We start from the raw sequence: 25045 nt of genomic DNA on the forward strand, positions 1-25045 counted from the left end.
TTTACAGTATATTGAGATGTGTATATGGGGGGACAGGAATTAGGTGTACAGTATATACAGAACTGTATATAGGGAACATGAATGAGGTGTACAGTATATACAGAGCTGTGCATATAGAGGACATGAATGAGGTGTACAGTACATACAGAGCTGTGTGTATAGGGGACAGGAATTCAATGTACAGTATATACAGAGCTGTGTATATAGAGGACAGGGATGAGGTTACAGTTTATACAGAGCTGTGTATATAGGGGTCAGGAATTAGGTGTACAGTATATAGAGCTGTGTATATGGGGACAGGAATGAGGTGTACAGTATATACAGGGCTGTTTATATAGGGGACAGGAATTAGAAGTATAGTATATACAGAGCTGTGTATATAGGGGATAGGAATGAGGTGTACAGTATATACAGGGCTGTATATATAGGGGACAGGAATTAAGTGTACAGTATATATATAGCTGTGTGTATATTGAGGACAGGGATGAGGTGTACAGTATATACAGAACTGTGTATGTAGGGGACATGAAATGAGGTATAGTAGGTACAGAGCTGTGTATAGAGTGGTCATAAATGACTTGTACAGTGTGTACAGAGCTGTACATACTGTCTGGATCTTGACTACATCCCCTCTATTCAGTATGTACAGAGACGTTTATAGAAGGTATGTAGTCAGGATCCAGATGATGAGGATGCAGATGGTCACGATCCTACAGTAAGCATTAGGGTTAGGTACTAGGGGGAGGCTTAGCGTTAGGCAGCGGTTGGGGAGGGTTAGGGTTAAGGTGCATACACACTAGACGATATGCTCCCTGAGCGATATCGTCTAGTGTGTCCCCGGCAGGCTGTGCTCAATGTCGTTCATGACATTGAGCACAGCCGCTGAACGATATCATTAGCGATATCGTTCAGCGCCGGGCTCTCTCACCCATTCCCTGACATGCAGCAACCTGACGAGGTCGTCAGGTTGGCCTGCATGTCAGCGCGATGAACGATGATGACGAACGACCCGCGGGAACGCGCGTCGTCGTCATCGTTCATCTTTTTTGTGTTAAAAATGGACGATAAAGTGGACGACTGAACGATAACGATATCGTTATCGTTCAGTCGTCCACTTTAATCGCCCAGTGTGTACGCACCATTAGACTGCAGGATGAGACAGTTTGGTTGCAGAAGAGGTTGGTTAGGGTTCTTAACCTCAACCCTTGGATTTTCCCAACAGGTCTTGAATTGAGGATTTCTGTCTGTGGAAGAAGGTGGGATAATTACTGACCAAGCAAAATCATTGTGTGCATGATTACAGAAATCCACAAAACATGACTTGTTGGTGGTATTTGAGGACTGGAGTTGAGAACATCCGTACTAGAATATTTTGCAGCACTATAACGGGTAAGTATAGCAACATTGGCGTATCTACTGTATATTAGGTGCAGGGTGTGCGGTGCACATGGACCCCTGACAGGGGCGTATGAACCAGGTGAACAGAGGGGGTAGTTTCCACCCATGATTTGGGTTCGATTACCACTACGGCCCTAACTGTGGAGTTTGTATATTCTTCCTGTGATGGCGTGGGTTTCCTCCGGGTGCTCCGGTTTCCTCCCACACTCCAAAAATATACTGGTAGGTTAATTGGCTCCCAGCACAAATTAACCTTGTGTGTATGTGTGTGCGCATGTGATAGGGAACATAGATTGTAAGCTCCACTGGGGCAGGGACTGATGTGAATGGCCAAATATTCTCTGTAAAACGCTGCGGAATATGTGTGCGCTATATAAATAACTTGTAATAATAATGATTTCTGTTGGGCGGGCAAAGACTGAACTTCTACACAAAAGCTAATGGGAATAAATGAAATTAAAATGGGGATGAAGCGATAATAGCTTTATTTGAACTCGCCAACTGTTGTCGTTTCTGTTTACCAAAAATTAAGTTATCTTCATGTTAGTTCTGCGTACATTTTCTTCTTGCAAACGCTTTTTTTTCTTTCTTAGTAGCCCCACTCATTGTGCTATCACAATTTGCAGTAAGCATAAGTAGTGGCGTCCCTCCCCGTGGTGTCACGCACCGACAAAAAGGGCACAAAGCCCGAATCTACTGCGCTTCCGGAGGGGAGGGGGCACGCATAGAGCATACACACCGACACTCTCCTCTTTTAAAACGTCCCTTTATAGCAACACAATCTGCATAGTCACAGATAGAAGAAATATGCCTAAAACGTTAATGTAATGCTAATCTATTTGCCTGAATAGACAATTTCTAGAAGAGGGTCAGTCATTATAGAATTATACTCACCATCCAATCACACCTCAGCATGCTCAAGATCAAATCTACCATACAATGGTTTTTAGCCATTTCGGAATTTCTGACCTATATCCAGCAGCTGTTTTATTATTATCACTAACGTAACGTTGCTGCATACATAATATACATTCAGGGGTATGTGATTATACATATACTGTACATGATATACATTCAGGGGTATGTGATTATACATATACTGTACATGATATACATTCAGGGGTATGTGATTATACATATACTGTACATGATATAAATTCAGGGGTATGTGATTATACATATACTGTACATGATATACATTCAGGGGTATGTGATTATACATATACATGATATACATTCAGGGGTATATGCACAAATGGTGTAATGGTTAGCATTACTGCCTCACAGCACTGAGGTCATGGGTTCGATTCCCACCATGGCCTTACCTGTGTCGAGTTTGTATATTCTCCCTGTGCTTGCGTGGGTTTCCTCCGGGTATTCCGGTTTCCTCCCACACGCCAAAAATATACAGGTAGGTTAAGTGGCTCCCAACAAAAAAAATGAACCCTAGTGTGTATGTGTGTGTGCATGTGATAGGGAACATAGATTGTAAGCTCGACTGGGGCAGGGACTGATGTGAGTGGCCAAATATTCACTGTAAAGCGCTGCTGAATATGTGTGTGCTATATAAATAACTGGTAATAAAATAAATAATAAAAAAAATGATATACATTCAGGGGTATGTGATTATACATATACATGATATACATTCAGAGGTATGTGATTATACGTATAAATGATATACATTCAGGGGTATGGATTTATACGTATACATGATATACATTCAGGGTTATGTGATTATACGTATACATGATATACATTCAGGGGTATGTGATTATACACATACATGATATACATTCAGAGGTATGTGATTATATGTATACATGATATATATTCAGGGGTATGTGATTATATACGTATACATGATATACATTCAGCGGTATGTGATTATACATATACATGATATACATTCAGAGGTATGTGATTATACGTATACATGATATACATTCAGCGGTATGTGATTATACATATACATGATATACATTCAGAGGTATGTGATTATACGTATACATGATATACATTCAGGGGAATGTGATTATACATATACATGATATACATTCAGGGGTATGTGATTATACGTATACATGATATACATTCAAGGGCATGTGATTATATACGTATACATGATATACATTCAGGGGATGTGATTATACGTATACATGATATACATTCAGGGGTATGTGATTATACGTATACATGATATACATTCAGAGGTATGTGATTATACATATACATGATATACATTCAGAGGTATGTGATTATACGTATACATGATATACATTCAGGGGTATATGATTATACATATGCATGATATACATTCAGGGGTATGTGATTATACATATACATGATATACATTCAGAGGTATGCGATTATACGTATACATGATATACATTCAAGGGCATGTGATTATATACGTATACATGATATACATTCAGGGGTATGTGATTATACATATACATGATATACATTCAGAGGTATGTGATTATACGTATACATGTTATACATTCAGGGGGATGTGATTATACATATACATGATATACATTCAGGGGTATGTGATTATACGTATACATGATATACATTCAAGGGCATGTGATTATATACGTATACATGATATACATTCAGGGGGATGTGATTATACGTATACATGATATACATTCAGGGGTATGTGATTATACGTATACATGATATACATTCAGAGGTATGTGATTATACATATAGATGATATACATTCAGAGGTATGTGATTATACGTATACATGATATACATTCAGAGGTATGTAATTATACGTATACATGATATACATTCAGAGGTATGTGATTATACGTATACATGATATACATTCAGAGGTATGTGATTATACGCATACATGATATACATTCAGAGGTATGTGATTATACGTATACATGATATACATTCAGAGGTATGTGATTATACGTATACATGATATACATTCAGGGGTATGTGATTATACATATACATGATATACATTCAGAGGTATGTGATTATACGTATACATGATATACATTCAGAGGTATGTGATTATACGTATACATGATATACATTCAGAGGTATGTGATTATATGTATACATGATATACATTTGTCTTATTGCACTATACTTGTTTTATTTCTTTATAGTGCTGCAGTGCAGAGACTGATATTGCATTTGTACTCATTATAAACATGTTTATTTTTGTGTTAGTTAGCACTATAGCAATACATTAATAAGATGCAAATCCTGGAGTGATTCTCGGGGGGGGGGGGGGCAATTCAATAAGCATTGATGGGCACAAGGTGCCGCGTTCCACCTTGCAGCTAGCGGCATCGCACTTTGTCCTGCGCACCCCATAGACCTGTGGCGTTACATGTGCAATGTCGTGGTACCATAATGCTCAATGATGTGCGCTGAGAATTGAATTGGCCCCTTAGAGTTCAGGGATAGATAAGTGCAGTATGCACAGGTGGCATTGCCCACTGCTTTCCATATACAGTCATTGTGCCTACTAGTGCTCTCAGTAATAAACCTCAGAAAATAATGTGCACAATGTGTCTCAGCATTGTTATTTCCTCATAAATCTCTGCTTGTCCAAACTTTTCTTCTGATACAGTGATTTCCAATTAGTCTATCAGTATAAGGGTACATACGCATGACATCCCAGCTATGTGTACGCTCCACTCATCTGACAGTGTAGTGAGCAGAGCATAGGCTGAGCTATAAATAGGGATCATAGCTCTCTGCCGGGAGTGCCTTAGCTATACAAACAGCGCCTTAATCATCTGCGTGACCATGTCTGCTTTATTCTGTGGCATTTTCTAGAATTGCCATCTATATAGTTTTACATAGGGACCATCCATTCCTGTGTTATATGGTGTTTTTCCTCCGTTCTTCAGTCTGTGCACATCCGCACCCTATGGGGACATGTTTAGTACTTGTAATCTGCATATCCAATTAACGTGACAGATGATACAGTGGGACGGTCATAGAATTGTAGTTCTGACTTTAATAGTGCAGTTGTCATATATGATTACAGAAGTCTTGGAGGAGAAAATATATATATACTCCCCCGGGACTTACAGTAATTCAGTGCTGGATGCAATTGCGTCTAGGGTAAAATGAGACCGGTAAAAAAACAGTATTTTGCTACCTATGCAGAGATCCGACCAACTCTGCATAGAGAGCAATAGCGCCACCTTTCTCTCAAGTAACAGCAGCAGGTGCGCCAGGAATACGAAGGAGGCGTGGCTTCACTGTGAGCACGGAAGATGTTCAAAACCCGCAGAACACAATTCATGCACATTATAGCAAATGCCCGGAAGTGTAGATAATAAATATCCAAGTGCTTGGAGTCATCATCAGCCTTTCTCTTACCAAACAGATCAGGAAACCTGCTATATCTTTTATAAATGAGTGTTCAGTGCACTGTAATCCTGCTATTAGATTGCAGTTATAATACTACATTTGTATAACTGGTTGTCTTAGATCCGTTTGGCCAATCAGGCACGGCCCGTCATCATTACCAGCTCACAATTTGCACCAGGGTTTATATACCTGCAAGTCATCTCCCTCCAAATAGGCACATTTGCACCTTTAAAGGAGGCCATTTGGGGCACACTTCGCATTGGCACGCCTTCACTGTACTTAGGCTCTCCAATCCCTGTCCCAGAACCCATGGAACTTGATCTGTGTTGCCACGGAAAAAGGACACACATTGGTAAAAGACACTTCCACTGAAAAATGTTGTTGTTTTTGAAAAAACAGCTAGCTGTGGCCCAAACTGGCAGCATCTTTCGTTTACGTCCAACTCTGACAGTGGTACCCAGTAAGACAAAAGGTAAGAGAATTATAAAAAGAGTAAGAAAAGTGGAAAACACATGAAAAAAAAAAAAAAAGTCATTGCATAGAATCAGTTACACGTGGATAGAAGTTTCTCATTACCCATGATCCAATTATTTTGTGCTATAGCTTGAACTCTGTCTAACAGTAAATATTAGCAAGCTTTATGCTGGACACACATGAAGCCACATTGGCTTAGTGACTGACATGCCCAATTATTACCTAATCAAATTGTTAATTTGACACCCAAGTTGCTAACAGCTAGTTAACAAAAAGAGAGTCGTTTTTAATATTAAATTGAACAGAAATGAACATCCCGCTTTGATTGTTCAAATATTATATTACTTTCAGCCAATAACCTATTAGGGTACATGATGTCTGTGGGTATGGGACATTCCCCTTTCTGGAAGGTTTATGGTATTTATTTATAAACACTGTAAAGATATTTCACCACCCTATAGTAAAGTGTTATGTTCAGTGTATTGTAACAAAATGTATTCTGCTATGCTAAAATGTGTGTGAAACGCAGTAGTCCACGTGCCACTGTACCCACGCCAGTCACATTTTGACACTGTTCCAATTCTCTCTCCGACCTGTGTTCTTTAATCAGCCTGGTTCCTCTCCGTTCATTCTTAATTCTAATAGACCCTTCCCTGGCTCAGTTGCCTGTAACTTTCCAGATTGTCTACTCAGTCATTCCCAGCCCTCTGCTCAGTCATCCTGGTACCTGGCCCATACCTTCTACTGTAGGCCATGTCTTTGGCCTGACATTCTAAAATTATTCCTGCTTTTCACTGATTCTCTGGATGTACTCCATGACCTTGCCCCCCACCCCCACCCGCATGCCACCACTGGTCTTCCCTAAACTCTACTATTTCCTGTGTGCATGTTTGTCTCTTTTACCCTGCCTTCCACCATTGATCTTGCCTGTGTTGTAGTGTATACATTTTTGTTCCTGTTCTCCTACCTTCTCTCTCCTATCCCTACAAATGTACCACAACATCTGTTCAGCCTCATTGTGCACTCCCTGCAAAGTACAATAGCCTCTTTCAGCATCACTTCTATCTTCTGATTACGCTTCTTTCTAATCATTTCACTGTACACAGCTTCACTTGGGGAAAGTATGAGCTCATTTGGTCTTCAGCACCATCTTTATGCTGATGACATCTAAATCTAAATGTCCTCAACTGACCTTTTTTCTTCCCTCCACTCATGCAATTCACACTATCTGCTATCTCCTCTTGGATGCCTCAAAGATTTATCAATCTTATTTTCTTAAAGACCGAGGGCCTGATTCAGAGCCGGACGCTCTGACCAGAGCGCTCGCTCTGAATCAGGGCCCTCCTACCTAAAAATGGAGCGGCCTCCTGGCCACTCGCATAGCTGTGGGTGGCCACCCACAGCTTATGCGAGCGGCCAAAAAGATGGTCGCGATGGTCAAGACCATCGCGACCATCGGGCTTGCAATGAGACCCTGCGGTAGGATCTCGCTGCCGCAAGCCCAGGAGTGCTTTTGGCTCTATCAGAGCCAAAAGCACTCCCACTGACATCACTAGTGATGTCAGTGGGGCCGGCTCCAGAAGGAAGGCGTTCCCATGGGAACGTCTCTGTCTGGGCAGCAACGCCCCCGGCACGCCCACCAAAGGGGGCGTGCTGTCAGTCACCATCGACAGCACGCCCCCTTTGGTGCGAGACCCATAGCGACAGCTTGGCTGTCGCTATGCGGGTCTCGTGCATGCGCACGATGGAGCTCCCTCCGTCATGCACAGTAGGGCACCATCGACCCGCTTGCGAGCGCTCAGCACTCGCGAGCGGGTCTGAATTAGGCCCTGAGCTCATTGTCTTCCATCCTTCTTATGTCTCCACTCCTCCCTATTTCTCACTTACTGTCTGCAACACCACCATCTCCTCAGTTCACCAAGTCTGCTTCCTGGGCGACACCTGTGATTCTGCTTTCTTATTTTCTCCCCACATTCAGTGACTTACACACGCACTCCAGTTGGTTCCACCTCTGGAACATCATCAGAATTCACCCTCTCATTCTCAACACTACTAAAACTCTTGACTGATGCATTCTTCTTTTCTCTGGTTCTACTTAACCACCTCTTCTTCAGTCTCTTGTTAGTGCCTCTGCTAGACTTTATTTTTAAAGCTACTCTCTATCCCCTACATGATCTAATTTAAACTCACCCATACCTACAAAGCTATTTCATTCTTCTCTCCCTCCTACATTTCCAATTTAATTTCCTTTGCCGCTCCTGCCTCTCCTCCCCACTGATTATCACTTTTCACTCCCGCCTCCAAGACTTCTCCCACACTACCCCTAACCTCTTCCTTGTTCTATCAAAGTCTCCTCCAACATCCATTGCTTTAAATACTCCCTCAAAACTCACTTATTTATCCTAGCCTACCGGGTCTCAGCATGAACCAGTCATCTCTCCTCCATCTTTAACATATTGTATTGCCCCAATGCCCACTCCTTTCCCTTCTCTTTTAGTATAAAAGCTTTCGCGAGTAGTGCCCTCCCATTTTTAGTTTCATCTACCTCCCCATAGGTCCCCTATTTCAGCCAATGTGTATACACTATAATTATCCCTACACTTGTAATTATGTATACATGTTATTCTATTACTTTGTTTACCCTGTTAAGTATCTCAGCCATGTAATGCGCTGCAGAAATTCTGAACAGCCCATAAATAAATGCTAACAATAATGTCTGCTAACAACACTTTCGCTTTTGATAGGATAATTACAATGAATAGCTCATATTATGCAGGTTGGGTTTTCAGTACAGTGACCATATGAGACCATTACTGGAGATCAGCAGACCATTGAGCAGAAGTCAGGATGGCAGTGACCATTACAGGAGATCAGCCGACCATAGAGCAGAAGTCAGGATGGCAGTGAACAATTGAGACCATTACGGGAGATCAGCAGACCATAGAGCAGAAGTCAGGATGGCAGTGACCATTTGAGACCATTTCAGGAGATCAGCAGACCATAGAGCCAGAATGGCAGTGACCAATCAGAATGGTAATCAGAATGGCAGTGACCAATTGAGACCATTACAGGAGATCAGCAGACTATAGAGCAGAGGTCAGGATGGCAGTGACCAATTGAGACCATTACAGGGGATCAGCAGACCATAGAGCAGAAGTTAAGATAGCAGTGACCATTTGAGACCATTATGGGAGATCAGCAGACCATAGAGCAGAAGTTAGGATGGCAATGACCATTTGAGACCATTACGGGAGATCAGCAGACCATAGAGCAGAAGGGAGGATGGCAGTAACCATTTGAGACCATTACGGGAGATCAGCAGACCATAGAGCAGAAGTTAGGATTGCAGTGACCATTTGAGACCATTACGGGAGATCAGCCGACCACAGAGCAGAAGGGAGGATGGTAATGACCATTTGAGACCATTACGGGAGATCAGCAGATCATAGAGCAGGTGAGGATGGCAGTGACCATTTAAGACCATTACGGGAGATCAGCAGACCATAAAGCAGAAAGGAGGATGGCAGTGACCATTTCAGCTCATTACGGGAGATCAGTAGACCGTAGAGCAGAAGTCAGGATGGCAGTGACCATTTGAGACCATTGCGGGAGATCAGCAGATCATAGAGCAGAAGACAGACGCAGTAAAAACATCTTACAGTAAAGCCATAGCTCGAGGATATGGTAGTTTGGAATTGGATACCAGTAATGTGTTTTTTTTACGTTTTCCGTACCATGTTATATTTATAGTCACTGCTCTCCATCATTTTATAGACCAACTCAGTGCCTTGCACTTTATTTGAGGCAATGAGTTGCTTGTCTTATTACATCACTTGGCTATGGACTCCTGTGTTGCTTCTAGTCCTGAAGCTGTTTAGGTAGTAATTCTGTCATAAGTAAAATGTGTTTGCCTGGGAGAATAAATTTGGCACAGCAATACAGCTTCCAGACAAGCTAGGACCTCTCATGATGTTCATTCACAATTGGCGCACATCCCTAGTGAGAGTTGCCTTTATTTCCTAATTAGTATTCCTCTCTGAACATCTTTCATTATTTCTTTCTAAAGTTCCCTCAAGCTGTACTGATGGTTTCAGGCTCCTACTTTGAACGCTGATTGAGCGCTTCCGTGCTTGTGGCATTGCAGTATCGGGGTATTAACACGCCACCCTGCGGCCAAAATCCCTCAGCTCTGAGTTTTCTATTTACCCCTGCAGGGGGTCTTCGCGGGCAGCATCCTCACTCCACCTACGTGGGATCCAAATGGGAAATGTCGAAAGATGACATATATTATTATAAAAAAAATACACACTAACACATACATACAAACACATTTATACACTAAAACATACATACACATATACAGTATACACACTAAAACATTACACATACATACCTACACTTTTAATGCAGCTAATGGGGGCAGGCACTTGGCATCATCACCTTTTGACAAGCCCGTGTAGGATGAAGTCTGTCAGGGTGAAGTATGTGCTAGTGCCCTGGCTCCTGGATGTATATTTCCATTGCTCCGCTTGATGTCCTTCTTTGGGAACTTCTATCTTCTAGAGGACTTATATCGTCCTCTCATCCCCACACGAAAAACTTTTGCCCTAACTGACCCCTTTAAAGTTGAACAGTGTTATACCAATGATCAGGGGTGGTTTAATAGAGGAAGAGGTCCGTGTGCAGTTTCCGTGCTCCTCCTCACCCCCCCCCTATAGTTGACGCGTGTCACGGTCTTATGGTGTCCTGTGCCGGCCCACACCCCAACTGCATGACGTCATGCCAAGTAGACGGGGCCACCAGCACCGATAAAGACAGCAGCAGCACCAGAGCATCCTCAGGAGTCTCCGGGGTGCTGTACATGCTGCCGGCTGCATGATTGGAGCATCCAGCAGACGCTCCGGTGGCACTGCAGCAGTGACACTGGCTCTAGGGTGCTGTTCCAGGCAGCCTGCTAGCCAGATGCAGGGGCCGTGGGGCAGCGATGGTGCCGGCCTCATAGCTCTGTGCGGCGGCACCAGTCGCACACGCCTAGTTACGCCCATGGATTCCGTTACTGTGCCAGAGTCTAGTGTGCATGCGCTGATTTTTGGGAAAATTTGTGTTTTTGCTGTGCCAACGGAAAGCTAAGTATTGTGAATGGGTGCAGTGTGGCCCTGTGTGCAACGTATACCGTGCACCCATTATGGATATGCCCATGTCTCACCTTATTTACAATATCTTATGAAGATGTTCAAATTGGTATTATTATTATTATTTAGCACACGCTGCTCTCATCTGAAATAAGTGGGAGTAAGCAAAATATCATGTTCCAATGAAATGGAACTTTCTTTCAACATGAAGTAAGTTGTACTGTATCTGTGTTTGTAGCCTTACAACATGAAATTGTAAGTATAGTGTAACGTATAATCAGGACAACATTACAAATAGCTACGGGGAAGGTCATTATGCAACTAGGTGCAATTCACAGTGAAATGCGTTATCACATCCCCGCCCGCCCTCGCAGGAGTAGTGTGCAGGGTTCTGGGAGGATTGTCAGCTCTCCTGGGAGTCTTCCAGAAATTCAGGGAGAGTACGAGTTACACATTACTAAACATGGATTCTGCCGGCGTTGGGACCGGGGATCTGATACATTCTAACATGTTGAAAAATCTCCATTCCCCGATCCCGACCTGAAAATGTTGCAATTGGCGAATCTGGGATTTTTAACATGTTGAATTTCCCCGATCCGCCAAAAGACCATCGATGTCCTCAGATCTGCGGCTTTGGTCACCTAACCGGGCGGCGTTAGCAGAATCGCGGTTTGGGTGTATGGGGCCCTTCAGGACAGCTGAATAGCAGGTAAGGAGGTCATGTAATCAACAGAGGCAGAATTAAATTCTGTGGGAGTAGAAGGGATTTTGAGAATAGCAACCAGTGTGGGTTGAAAGAAAGCTGACTCATTGCTGATGTACAGCAATAACACTAATTTACCATGCTTGTCTCTGACAGGGACCAGTGATGTACTGCAATACACCTAAAGAGACTTGTGTAAGACATGCACATAACGGAGGGTGATAATAAATATTCCTTGGTAGGCTGACTGCAGCCCAGGAGACTTCTGACATGAGGACCTGATACCCGCTGCAACCTCTGCCCCTCAACCAGCCTCCATTAGCATTTTCAGCTCAGCCACTTAAACCTGAATCAATGAGAAGTACACAGCCTGCCAGTCTCCACCGCAGTTTGTTTAGTTTGTATACAACATGATTATTTTCCCACACTCTACATAGACATTGCTGACCTCTGCAGTGTATTACTTTAGGGACTGCAGAGCATCTCTATAGGCATTACTCTTTGTGGTTGCAGCTGCAGAACTTTGATCCAGGCATGGATATCATAGTCATATCTGCAGAAGATTGCAGGGATTACTAGTAACAATCCCAGGTCACTGCTCTGTGCATTACAACTGTGGTATTAGAGTTGACAATTGACAGACCATTTCCTCAGGCAGCTCTTTTAGTAGTGACTATGGGGCCTATTCATTAAACCTAAAAATTCTCTAGAGATAATTAGGTTTAGAACTCGCATGGAGTTCTACCTAATTATAGGTGGAAGTCATCATTCCACCTCTCCATAAGTATCTATTCCGAAAAGCTGTCATTTTAGCGATGACAGCTTTTCGGGAAATAGATACTTTTCCCTGCCTACACTACCTTATCGCATCTGGAAACAGTGCTGCGCATGCGCTCTTACATCTGTAAAACCAGCGCATGCGCAGCACTGCCTACAGATTCGTTAAGTTTGTGTACCCTCTCCGCCCTCCGCTCACTCCCCCCCCCGACTTACCTGTCCGCGCAGCAGCCTCCGGCTCCGTCCTGCTGGTCTGTCATGTGGTTTCCCAGCAGACCACATAACAGATTAGAAAGAAAAAAACTTTTTTTTTTTTTTCTAAACTTTCTTGTGCTCTGCTGGGGAGCACACATGTCCGACCAGCCTCCGGAGCCTGAGGACGGAGCAGAGCGCCGGAGGGACTCGTCGGGGGACCTGCACACGTGGATACAGGTAAGTCGATTATGCTATTCGCCACCTCACAGTGGCGAATAGTAACTTCATCAAATTCCAAAAATTCATAATTTTCGGAATTTGATGAATACCGCAATTTCCACATCCCCATACTAATGTACTAATGTACTAATACTAATGTACTAATGTATGGGGAGTGTGGAAATTAACGCAGGGGAACTTAGCAAGGAGATATCAGTGATATCTCCTGTGCTAAGTCTGTTCATGAATACCAAAATAACGTTATTTAAGAAAAATGTCCTTAAAAACGTTATTTTAGTGTTGATGAATAGGCCCCTCTATTAGATAATTGAGACAATTGATCAAATACAGAGCAATGCATTGCTGCATGTGGTTGCATAATCTCTGACAGCTGCAGAGCATTCCGCCAAGCGGTTTTCTGATAACTGGAAACAGCAGATCATTACTCCAGTTCTGATTATTCTGAGTGACAATAGCAGAACTAAGCTCCAGGTGTCACTATTGTTAGCCAAAAATATGTATAATTGCTTCTGGTGTTACTATTATTGGTGACAGCTACAGAGCAATACTGCAAGTGTGACTATCGTTAGTGGCAATGGTAGCTCATTGCTCCAGGCATTAATATTATTAGTGGTGTCTGCAGAGCAATGCCAAGGCTGGTCTATCATTGTGACTGGCTGGCATTACGTCTATAAAGTACAGTACAAAGCAGGGCATTGCTGCAGGTGCTTATATTATTACTGGCAGCATATTGTTCCAGGTGCTTCTATGATAATCAGTAACAGCAGATCAATGCTAAACATCTAATTATTATTCTGAGTGTCAATGGCAGAGCATCACTCCAGCTGTGACGCTTGTTAGGAGAAGCTCCTGGTGTCACTGTTGTTCTTCATGATTTGAGGACAGTGTTTCAGGTGTCGCTATTGTTACAAACAATATCACATCATTGTTCCCGGTGTTATCATTGTACGGGGCTGACGCAGAGGTAAACGCCTCCCCCCCAACGGCGGCGACACGCCTCCGTTTCGGGAAACCGAGGGCATCGCTGCCCCCTCCCCGTCCACAAATGGCAACAGACTGTCAATCACTGCCAGTCTGCAAGCAGGATCGCTTACCCGTCTGCACATGCGCAAAACGGGTCATGCACCTGCGCAGATCCTGAACATCGGCAATCTGCGTTCAGCGGTGAAGCATAAGGGAACTTCAGTAGCATGTTCATGAGAACAGGTTGTACTGTGCAAGGAGGTATGCGACCCAGATCATTCCTCATCAACATGCTCTCTTATTAGTCATTCTAAATAGTCACTACAAGAAATTGTTGCTTGTTCTGGTAAAGGTACAAGAAAAGGGATGTCCATCTTGAAAATCTAGTCCACCATTATCTGGTCCCAGGAACAGCTAGAAGAAGTCCTTGGGTCTCATGCACAGAACCGCCCTGGTTCAATAAAAGGCCACTGCTACCAGCGAGGTTTACAGATGAGCGCAGGACAGTGAGAGGTGCATCTGATTGGATGGTTTGTTCAGCTTTCAAAACTTTTCAATGCCATTAGTTCCTTTTCAAATTTCTTCCAGCTGATATCTTAGGAAATGTGTTGATGATAGCATCAGTGGGGGTGAGAGTCTCTAGTATTAATCAGAGAGTGGTTTTCGTAGAAAATCTTCTGATTTGTTGTTGTACCCCGGCAAGTAAGGCCAATCTTGGACAATATGATGTGTGTGCACAGCGCAAGTGCCAGTGATGCAGAGTCATTCACATTTCACTCCTATAGCCTAACCCTAGTGCCTAACCTTAACCTCCCCTCCCTCTAGTGCCTAACCCTAACCTCCCCTCCCTCTAGTGCCCAACCCTAACTTCCCCTCCCTCTAGTGCCTAATCCTAACTTCCCCTCCCTCTAGTGCCTAATCCTAACTTCCCCTCCCTCTAGTGCCCCTAACTTCCCCTCCTTCTAGTGCCTAACCCTAACTTCCACTTCCTCTAGTGCCTAACCCTAACCTCCCCTCCCTCTAGTGCCTAATCCTAACTTCCCCTCCCTCTAGTGCCTAATCCTAACTTCCCCTCCCTCTAGTGCCTAACCCTAACCCCCTCCCTCTAGTGCCTAATCCTAACTTCCCCTCCCTCTAGTGCCTAATCCTAAATTCCCCTCCCTCTAGTGCCTAACCCCCCCTCCCTCTGGTGCCTAACCCTAACCTCCCCTCCCTCTAGTGCCTAACCCTAACCATCCCCCCTCTAGTGCCTTATCCTAACCTCCCCTCCCTCTAGTGCCCAACCCTAACTTCCCCTCCCTCTAGTGCCTAACCCTAACTTCCCCTCCCTCTAGTGCCTAATCCTAACTTCCCCTCCCTCTAGTGCCTAAACCTAACCCACCCTTTCTGTAGCCTGGCTCTGACCCTTTGCTGCTGCAGCCTAATCCTTACCCTCTATTCCGTGCAGAATGACGACATTTAATATGTTGACATTCTGCAGATGTTGACATGTTCAATGTCAACATTATAACTGTCAACATTGTGGAGTCGACATTGTTAAACATTGTATATGTCGACATAATTACTGCATCCCACTGAAGCACTCACTGATGATGATGACTAGTAGTAAGCCACCGATTATCAGGAATCTACACATGCGCAGAACGGGTGCTGCGTGGTAGCATGCAAAGTGGCAGCAGACTGTCAGTGATTGACAGTCTGCTGCTATTTCTGGGTGTGGGATGGGGCAGCGACGGCCTCCATTTCCCAAAATGGAGGCGTGTTGCCGCCATTGGGGGGGAGGGAAGAGGCCACGATCTCCGTTAGCAGACGGAGATTTCCTGGCCTCTTTTACTCATCTGCAGCGGCCGGCTCGCGTCACTCCATAGTCACTCAGCCAACTGAGGAACACGCAGATGATCCGATGCTCTCCCACCTAATTACCGTATTACAGCTATCGTAGCTGCTGCCATGTTAGCAGCCGTGATAGCTCCTGCGCCCGCAGCTAGGTGCGCAGCAGATGCAGTCCCATTAATGACCTGAAATACATAACTTCTTCCTTGTACAGATGTGTCCTTATTCACTGCTCCAGATATCCCCGTTTGGCGCACCACAGACTTTACAACTTAGCCGCGCCACGCGTCCTGCCAGAGTCTTTTCATGAAATATACATTTTATTGTCATCACTATGTAACAAACAGACAATGCAGGTGTACCCTGACTATTGGCACTGGCATATCATGTAGCTTCTGTGTGCGACTCAGTCACTAATCTGGATAAAAGGGCAAAAGACAGAGGTCTGATACAAGTGACCCACGCCATGCCTTGCACCGGGCATCACTGTGCTTAATCTGCCACTTTAAATCAATTGCCTTGCGACAAAAGTGCTAATCTAGTTTACCTGGTACAATATTAGAGACTTTGCATGAAACAGCGACAATAAATTCAGAAAAAAGTATGAAGTATGCGAATCCCTAAACGTGGCGGTTAGGGATGTTGCTTCAAGCGTCTATGTTGCTTCAAGCGTCTCGCGTCATGTGGTGCAAAAGCAGAAGGTGAGTGAGGACACATCTGTATGCTTGTTTTGCTGCTAGCCATCGCTGTCAGTGCGTGCTTACACCTACCCACCACTAGGTGCAAAAGAGACCCCTAGAAACTAGCAGGTTATACTAATGTCCAACTCAGCATAGCCAACAGTTGCGTTGGTACTGTATGCCCTCGCTAAACTTTGCCTGCGTGACTGAGAACGTCCTACTACAGCCTAATTATACCTCTGCAGATCAGAAACTCGCAGGATACGCTCTCCAAACAGGCGTTTGGCCAATTTTGCGTCAGGCCCTCAGATCTCAAAGAATTAAAAGGCACCAGGTCAGCGCCAGGCCTGTAGCGCCAGGTCAGAATAATACCTTTTCCCAGAGAAGAAGATACCGCCAGCTAACCCGCACCACATCCACATTTCTCTACTGTCTTGTACATATCTTATGCAATTATTAATCATGATTTCACTCCCTCTTATAGGTTATATATATATGATATACAATGCTGTTACACCATCTTCATTCTACTCTTCACTTTGTTTTTGCAGTTTTGCACAATACGGTAAATTTAGCCATAAACTACTGAATGAAATAAAGGCTGGTAAAGCAAAATCATATCGCCACAAATTCAGATTATTACCCTCAGCCCAAGATGAAGGGGTCTCTAACGTCTCAGAATAAGCTATGATAAAGAGTAGAACATACTGCCAAGCATTAAATGCAATATGTCTTCACTTACACAGCCTTTCACTTGCGCTTTTACTGTCCGAGGTAATGGGAAACTATTTTAACACAAATGGATTCAAATTGGCAAGATGATAGGCGGCAGAATACAGGGAATTCTTTGCAAATTGTAGGTTTTTCTCTTCCGATTTTTCAGCAGAGTTTTACAGCTGTAATCAGCATTTTACAGGCATAACCTTTAAATAATATTCCGGACGCTCGCAGCCAGCGTGGCAGAAATCAATTGAAGATATCTCGTCCTTTCAATTATTCTGTCAATATTTCTTCAAGTAACTCTCGGAGCCTTAGAGACTTAGCTAAAGGTTTGCTGTCCCAGCCATGACCTTCTCTGCTTATGAAGAAATTAACTACCCATCAGTCGAAAGAAGTAAGTTAAATCCGTAATTGGGAAACGATATGAAGGTGATAGGTAGACAACACAGACTCTCGGCATCAGGTATAGCACAACTGTAATGTATGTTCACAGGGGCAAATGCAGGATTTCTAGAGGGGGTTTCCAAAATCTTGATACTAGAGCCAGTAAATGCTGTAGTAGAAGCTGCCCATCTGAGCTAAATGTTTGTTTTCCGCATGTGGGCACCATTCCGCAAGCAAAGTCCCGCGGTCTGTGGATCATCGTAGCCAGTCTGGGAATCATATTATTTACTACTGCGATTGTGGTCATGATTTGAGAAACTGACTGGGGGAAGGTGGTTTCTGGGTAACTGGACCCCCCCCCCCCCCCTCTGCATTTGCCCTTGCTGATCATAATCTTGTGTTTTTAATATCTACTGTTATGTATAAATGATACAGATTGCTTGGGTGATTTAAGACAGTCGGTGTCTTACTTTCTTTTAATGAAATAAATTAACACTAGCAACTGCTGGCTGTCAATCTTTATTTATTTATTTTTTATTTAATAAAACTGGTTGTTACAATTTTTACCAAGGTTTGTCCATCTTATGCTGGGCATACACGGCAAGATAAAATGCCTGTCAGACCGACAGACATTTTATCTGGCCGGCTGCCAGCCGCAGATGTCGCCGGCATACACTGTGAGAGAAATCTCACAGTGTATAGCCCGACATCCGCGCTCCGCCCCCGGGGGAGGAGACATTTCCCTGTTCCTTCCGTAGGAAGGAACACAGGAAATGTCTGTCTGTCAGCCGCGCTGGGCATACACTGCCCGATGCGGCCGACAGTTACCGGGTAAATATCGCATCGGACGGGCATGCTGGACAATCCAGCATGCCCGACCGAGCAATATTTAACCCTCGGTCACCTCCCCCCACGCTACAATTATCGCGGCGATCCGCCGATATCGGGCGGATCGTCCCGATAATTGCAGCGTGTATGGCCAGCATTAGACGTATGGAACAAGGTGTCTCATGCATGGATGAATGACTGGAGCACTGCAACTTTTTCTGATTAATAATTCTAATGGTATTTAGATAGCCAATAACATGGGTACAAAATGTCCATTTCCTTTTAGCTATACCTAGATGTAGAAGTGAGATGGACTGTAGATCTGTGTTAGCTAGAGGGCCAAAGTTTATCAATACCTGCTTTGATGGAGGATCCGCCACAATACCAGCTACGGACAGCAGATGGCAGTGCACTGACAACTTTTCCTCTCTTTTTCACTCACTGCAATCGGCACTTACGCTAAAGGTTATGTCCGTCAGAACTAATAGACCCGAACTATCTGGACTGCAGAAATAAGGAAAACAGAGGTGGCACTCCCAGGTTGATTGGTAGACGTTTCAAGGTCCTAAGACCTTTTCATCAGGACTGTAAATATACAAAAAGATTGTATATGTACAGTCCTGATGAAAAGGACCTTGAAACATCGACTATATCTGTACCTGATGATTTTTTCTCATTTAAACAATTTTTCTACCATTCAACCTGGGAGTGCTGCCTCTGTTTTCTTTATTTCTGTGGTGCTGCCATGCATCACTAGAGGAAAAGTTTGATCTATTTGTCTTTAGGAGGGCACCCCTTATCATTCTGTTCGTCCAGAGGGCCTGATTCAGACCCTCTCGTGAGCGCTCGCAAGCGGGTCGATGTTGCCCAAGTGCGCATGCGCACAATGGAGGCGGCTCCGTCGTGCGCATGCGCGAGACCCGAATAACGACGGCCAAGCCGTGGGTCTCGCACCAAAGGGGGTGTGTTGTCGATGGTGAGTGACAGCACGCCCCCTTTGGTGGGCGTGCTGGGGGCGTGGCTGCCCAGACGGAGGCGTTCCCATGAGAACACCTATCGTCTGGGGCCGGCCCCACTGACATCACTAGTGATGTCAGTGGGAGTGCTTTTGGCTCTGTTAGACCCAAAAGCACTCCAGGGCTTGCGACAAAGAGACCCTACCACAAGGGTCTCGTCGCAAGCCCGATGGTCACGATGGTCTTGACCATTGCGACCATCATATTGGCCGCTCGCTATAGGTGTGGGTGGTGACCCACAGCTATGCGAGCGGCCAGGAGGCCGCTCTTAAAAAAGATAAGGACGGCCCTGATTCAGAGCGAGCACTGAATCAGGGCCAGAGAGTGCTGAGCAATTTGGCCTTTATATATATATATATATATATATATATATATATATATAGCAGGCCTGGCCAACCTGTGGCTCTCCAGCTGTTGTGAAACTACAAGTCCCAGCATGCCCTGTAAAAGTTTTGCTATTAGGGAATGCTAAAATTGTGGCAGGTCATGCTGGGATGTGTAGTTTCACAACAGCTGGAGAGCCCAGGTTGGCCAGGCCTGATATATAGTGACAAAAACACTGGGGAGGTTGTAAATGGGAGACATATATGCCCCAGGTTCCTAACTTCTGCCTGGTAGACATTTAGCTGACTAGCAACCTTGATTCCAGACCACCTGTAAGAAGCTGATAAAATGTGAGTCAGCTTCTCTAGTCTGTCTCTCACTGCCTGGGGAGCAGATTGAGGCCTGAGAAAAAGAGAGACCATTGCCTGTGATTGTAAATGCTGTGCTAAATGGTTTTTTGTAAGTTGGACACTAGTTCCTTCCACCTTTCATAGATGGAATAAGTTAGTTAATGAGTTAGACTCGGGCAGGCTAAAATGTATTTTTATGATTGTTTATTTTGTGCTCTCAAATAAAACTAGCTATGTATACTTGTACCATGGCCCTGAAGTAGTGGGTGTGCCACTAATTGTCTGCTGCGTGCAAGGTGCTGCCTTGCATGAAAGGAGACAGCAACCCTAGCATGATCTTGTGACAGTATATCTTACCTTGCTACGGATGATAGAACCAGGCAGACTCCATGAGGTTGCTATGGAAATGCAATGATGATGGCCAGGGTGCCATATTGATGGATGGTTACTTTATGGAAAGAGAGACAACACATTATCCAAGCCTTCTGTGTACCACAGAACTGTCAGATAACTATAGACAGTGTCCTAATGCTAGCATGATATTCATAATTACCGGAAGAATTAAAAGCTTTGGGAACAAAAGATAGGGAGAGTCCTTATTTCTTAGTGTCACACAGAATGAATGCAATTCAAACAGCACCAAATAAATCACTGTCACTTCACTTTTGTCTGGTCCTTAACCCGAAGACTGGGGCCACCAGCTAAAAAACACCAGAGTTTTATAGTTAAAATAAACGGTATACATAATGTGCCATGCACAGAGCTGTGAGAAAGAAAGTACTGTTCATATCAGATTCATACCCATCACATAAGTTCCATGCCAAGTATATAACTCTGAGCCCCACATATCAGGCTAATGCCCATCACATAAGTCCCATGCCCAGTATACAGTATAAATCTGAGCCCCACATAACAGGCTCATGCCCATCACATAAGTCCCATGCCAGCTGTGTCAGTGGAGACAGTTGCTGACCCGGGCTCCCTGCCAGGCTCCTCCATCAGGCCCGAGTAAGTAGTACAGCCCCACCTCCTCTCAGCACCCCTGTACCCAACATCATAACTTCAGGCCCACTGGATTCTCATCCATCCCCATTCCCCATACACTCTGCGATGCCCAGATTAACTTGATGCACACCAGTGGCCCATTCCCATCATTGCAGATCCATCCCTGGCAAATAACCTCATGCTCATACTGTAATTACAGTATCATGCCCTCTATAGCCGATTATTACACCTGTGCCCAGCAAAGTGACCTAATGCCAACCAATCACAGTGGTACTACATACAGTACTATGTACAGAACACTAGCTCCATGCCTACCACATGCACAAAAGCGAAGAGGATGTCCTGCTATTTCATCCAGTGAAACCTCAGTGATTACATGGAGTGAAGCCGTTTCATAACAGCTTTCATCTGTAAGAACAAAAAAAAATGAAAGCACTTGTTGTTTTGTAGGTAGAGTGATACCAAAGCAATTAGTGAGATTACACTGCTCCATAGCAGGGGATGTAACGACACAGGCCTTATGCAACATGCAATGGGCTTCTGAAAGTGTTACGGGGGCCTGCAGGCCACCAGTTGGGCAAAATTCATATGTAGTTCTCAGGTTTATATTATTATTTATTACCAGTTATTTATATAGCGCACACATATTCCTCAGCGCTTTGCAGACAATATTTGGCCATTCACATCAGTCCCTGCCCCAGTGGAGCTTACAATCTATATTCTCTACTACATATATGCACACACTTACAGGGTTCTGGAGTGTGGGAGGAAAACCACAAAAGCACAGGGAGAATATACAAACTCCACACAGTAGTGGGAATGGAACCCATGACCTCAGTGCTGTGAGGCAGTAATGCTAACCATTACACCGTCTGTGCTGTCCAGGTTCCTGACACCCCCCCCCCACCACCACCTTTTTGTAGAATTTCTAAGGCGATATGACACTAAATAGCTTTAAGGGACCCATTTATTAATTATCTGATTTCAGACTCAATAATTATGATTTCTATTCACAACAATAAGAAATTATGTTCCGCCAGGACATACTGTATGAAGAAACACATCCAGGGTCAGGGGCCCCCCAGCGCATGCGCGAGTGATCATCACCGGGGAGGGATCCTATAGATTCCTCCTCTCTGTAAATTCTGCGATATGTAACCTCTAGGCTGCAATGACATACGCCATCTAAAGATGGCATTAGCAACAAGGGCCAAACTTGGTACATTTCACAATGTAGCAGCCCCCACAGAAAACCTATTGGGGGCTGTTTTTGCAATCGGAAACAGGGGATCTCAGATATCTGCTGTGGAACCCCAATCTTACATTCTAGGGATACTTACATTTTACTGGTGTACCCTGAAAACGTCCGTTTTCAGAGGATTTGCTACAAAATCTGTTCCTATAGGTTTTTGTTTTTGCTAAAATACAGGTCAATGTAAATGGTCGATTTGGGGTTAAAGTACACATCAGTGTTTAACTAGAGAGTACCAGAGTCTTTTAAGTATGTTTAGTTTGCTACAAACAGAAAAAGGCCTGAGGATATTTGATGAGGAGGATACAATGGTATTTGGTGGCAAGTCCTCTTTGGACTGACAGCTGCCTTAGAGCAAGGACAGTGATATCTGTATGAAAGTGAATTGAAACAGGCTAATATGATAACATGGCACAGAGAGCTATCAAACACGGGTAACCTCTCCCAGCCAAGGCACAACAAACCAGCTCCCGTATGGTAATGATCTGCTGATCCTTGCTGTAGTTGTAGGACATGGTAGAAAGTAGTGTGATGAGACTAAAAGAGGGGGGGAGGAGGTGAAAGTAAACTTTTCTTTGCATTGATTAGCATTCGGCCCTGTGCTTTCCCTTCTGTTGTGGATTTTGCCTTTAGCCCATTGCCAAGCAACCAGATTGTAAATGTACAACAGGCAGCATGAGGGAAGCATGCACCCAGCACTCCCAAACTCTCACTGGTTTCTCCATAGGAGCTGCCTGCAAGATCCCACATTCCTCTGGGGCGCAATCCTTGGTAAAGGAGACAGGGAAGAAGTGGTGCTGAAGTGCAGGGGGGCAACTGGGGCGCAGGGGGTACTGACTAAATTTTGGGGGCTAAACCGACGGAGGAAGGAAGGAAGGTTAAAAAGAGGAAGAGGAGGAGTACTACACTGCATAAATCCTGATTCTTCATGTAAGGTTTGCATCACATTTCATTTTCCTTTTCCCAGGGCTCTCTCAGTGGCCACTCTCCTCCATCAGTCCCATCTACTGATTCACAAACAATCCCATTCATTTCCGTCCCATCCATTCGCTGTGCCTTAGCCTGTAAAGAGTATGTGCTATTCTCCCAGTCCCCACACGCACAAACCTATATAATGTTTAGCTGGGGAGCAGACTGGATTATATATTGTTATTAGATTACGGTACCAATATTGCAGAATGTTGTGAGAATTCGGTGTGATGATGTCAGGCGTCACGCTACGGTCACCCCAAGGCATACAGGTTGCAGATATTTTTTTTAGTGGCTTCTAATATCCATAAAGGGCCCATCTGTAAAGGGCATGTTATCATTTCCAGTACAAATATGTTATGTGTGAAATAATGAATCATGGTATTGTGTTTTATACAGTGTAAGTATGGTGGTGTACTGTGTTTTATACAATGTAAGTAAGGTGGTGTATAGTGTTTTATACAGTGTAAGTAAGGCGGTGTATTGTGTTTTATACAGTGTAAGTAAGGCGGTGTATTGTGTTTTATACAGTGTAAGTAAGGCGGTGTATTGTGTTTTATACAGTGTAAGTAAGGCGGTGTATTGTGTTTTATACAGTGTAAGTAAGGCGGTGTATTGTGTTTTATACAGTGTAGTAAGGCGGTGTATTGTGTTTTATACACTGTAAGTAAGGCGGTGTATTGTGTTTTATACAGTGTAAGTAAGGCGGTGTATTGTGTTTTATTCAGTGTAAGTAAGGCGGTGTATTGTGTTTTATACAGTGTAAGTAAGGCGGTGTATTGTGTTTTATACAGTGTAAGTAAGGCGGTGTATTGTGTTTTATACAGTGTAAGTAAGGCGGTGTATTGTGTTTTATACAGTGTAAGTAAGGCGGTGTATTGTGTTTTATACAGTGTAAGTAAGGCGGTGTATTGTGTTTTATACAGTGTAAGTAAGGCGGTGTATTGTGTTTTATACAGTGTAAGTAAGGCGGTGTATTGTGTTTTATACAGTGTAAGTAAGGCGGTGTATTGTGTTTTATACAGTGTAAGTAAGGCGGTGTATTGTGTTTTATACAGTGTAAGTAAGGCGGTGTATTGTGTTTTATACAGTGTAAGTAAGGGGGTGTATTGTGTTTTATACAGTGTAAGTAAGGGGGTGTATTGTGTTTTATACAGTGTAAGTAAGGCGGTGTATTGTGTTTTATACAGTGTAAGTAAGGCGGCGTATTGTGTTTTATACAGTGTAAGTAAGGCGGCGTATTGTGTTTTATACAGTGTAAGTAAGGCGGCGTATTGTGTTTTATACAGTGTAAGTAAGGCGGCGTATTGTGTTTTATACAGTGTAAGTAAGGCGGCGTATTGTGTTTTATACAGTGTAAGTAAGGCGGCGTATTGTGTTTTATACAGTGTAAGTAAGGCGGCGTATTGTGTTTTATACAGTGTAAGTAAGGCGGCGTATTGT

At 43.8% G+C, this 25045-nt stretch overlaps 1 protein-coding gene across 6 annotated transcripts in view; it reads left to right on the forward strand.

Annotated features, from left to right (window-relative positions):
- Window positions 1–25045, forward strand: part of LOC148526422 (ankyrin repeat and fibronectin type-III domain-containing protein 1-like) — a 493356-nt gene that overhangs the window by 234772 nt on the left and 233539 nt on the right. Inside the window, exon 1 of one of the 6 annotated variants that reach the window (XM_088470364.1) lies at window positions 23521–23568. The exons of the other annotated variants lie outside the window; for them this stretch is intronic. The gene's annotated coding sequence lies outside the window, so the exon portion shown is untranslated. Of the gene's footprint in view, window positions 1–23520; window positions 23569–25045 lie in introns of those variants that run through there. 6 annotated transcript variants of the gene reach the window in all.

This window comes from Taudactylus pleione, unplaced genomic scaffold (genome assembly GCF_031769625.1).
Source record: "Taudactylus pleione unplaced genomic scaffold, aTauple2 ptg000098l, whole genome shotgun sequence".
NCBI lineage: Eukaryota > Metazoa > Chordata > Amphibia > Anura > Myobatrachidae > Taudactylus > Taudactylus pleione.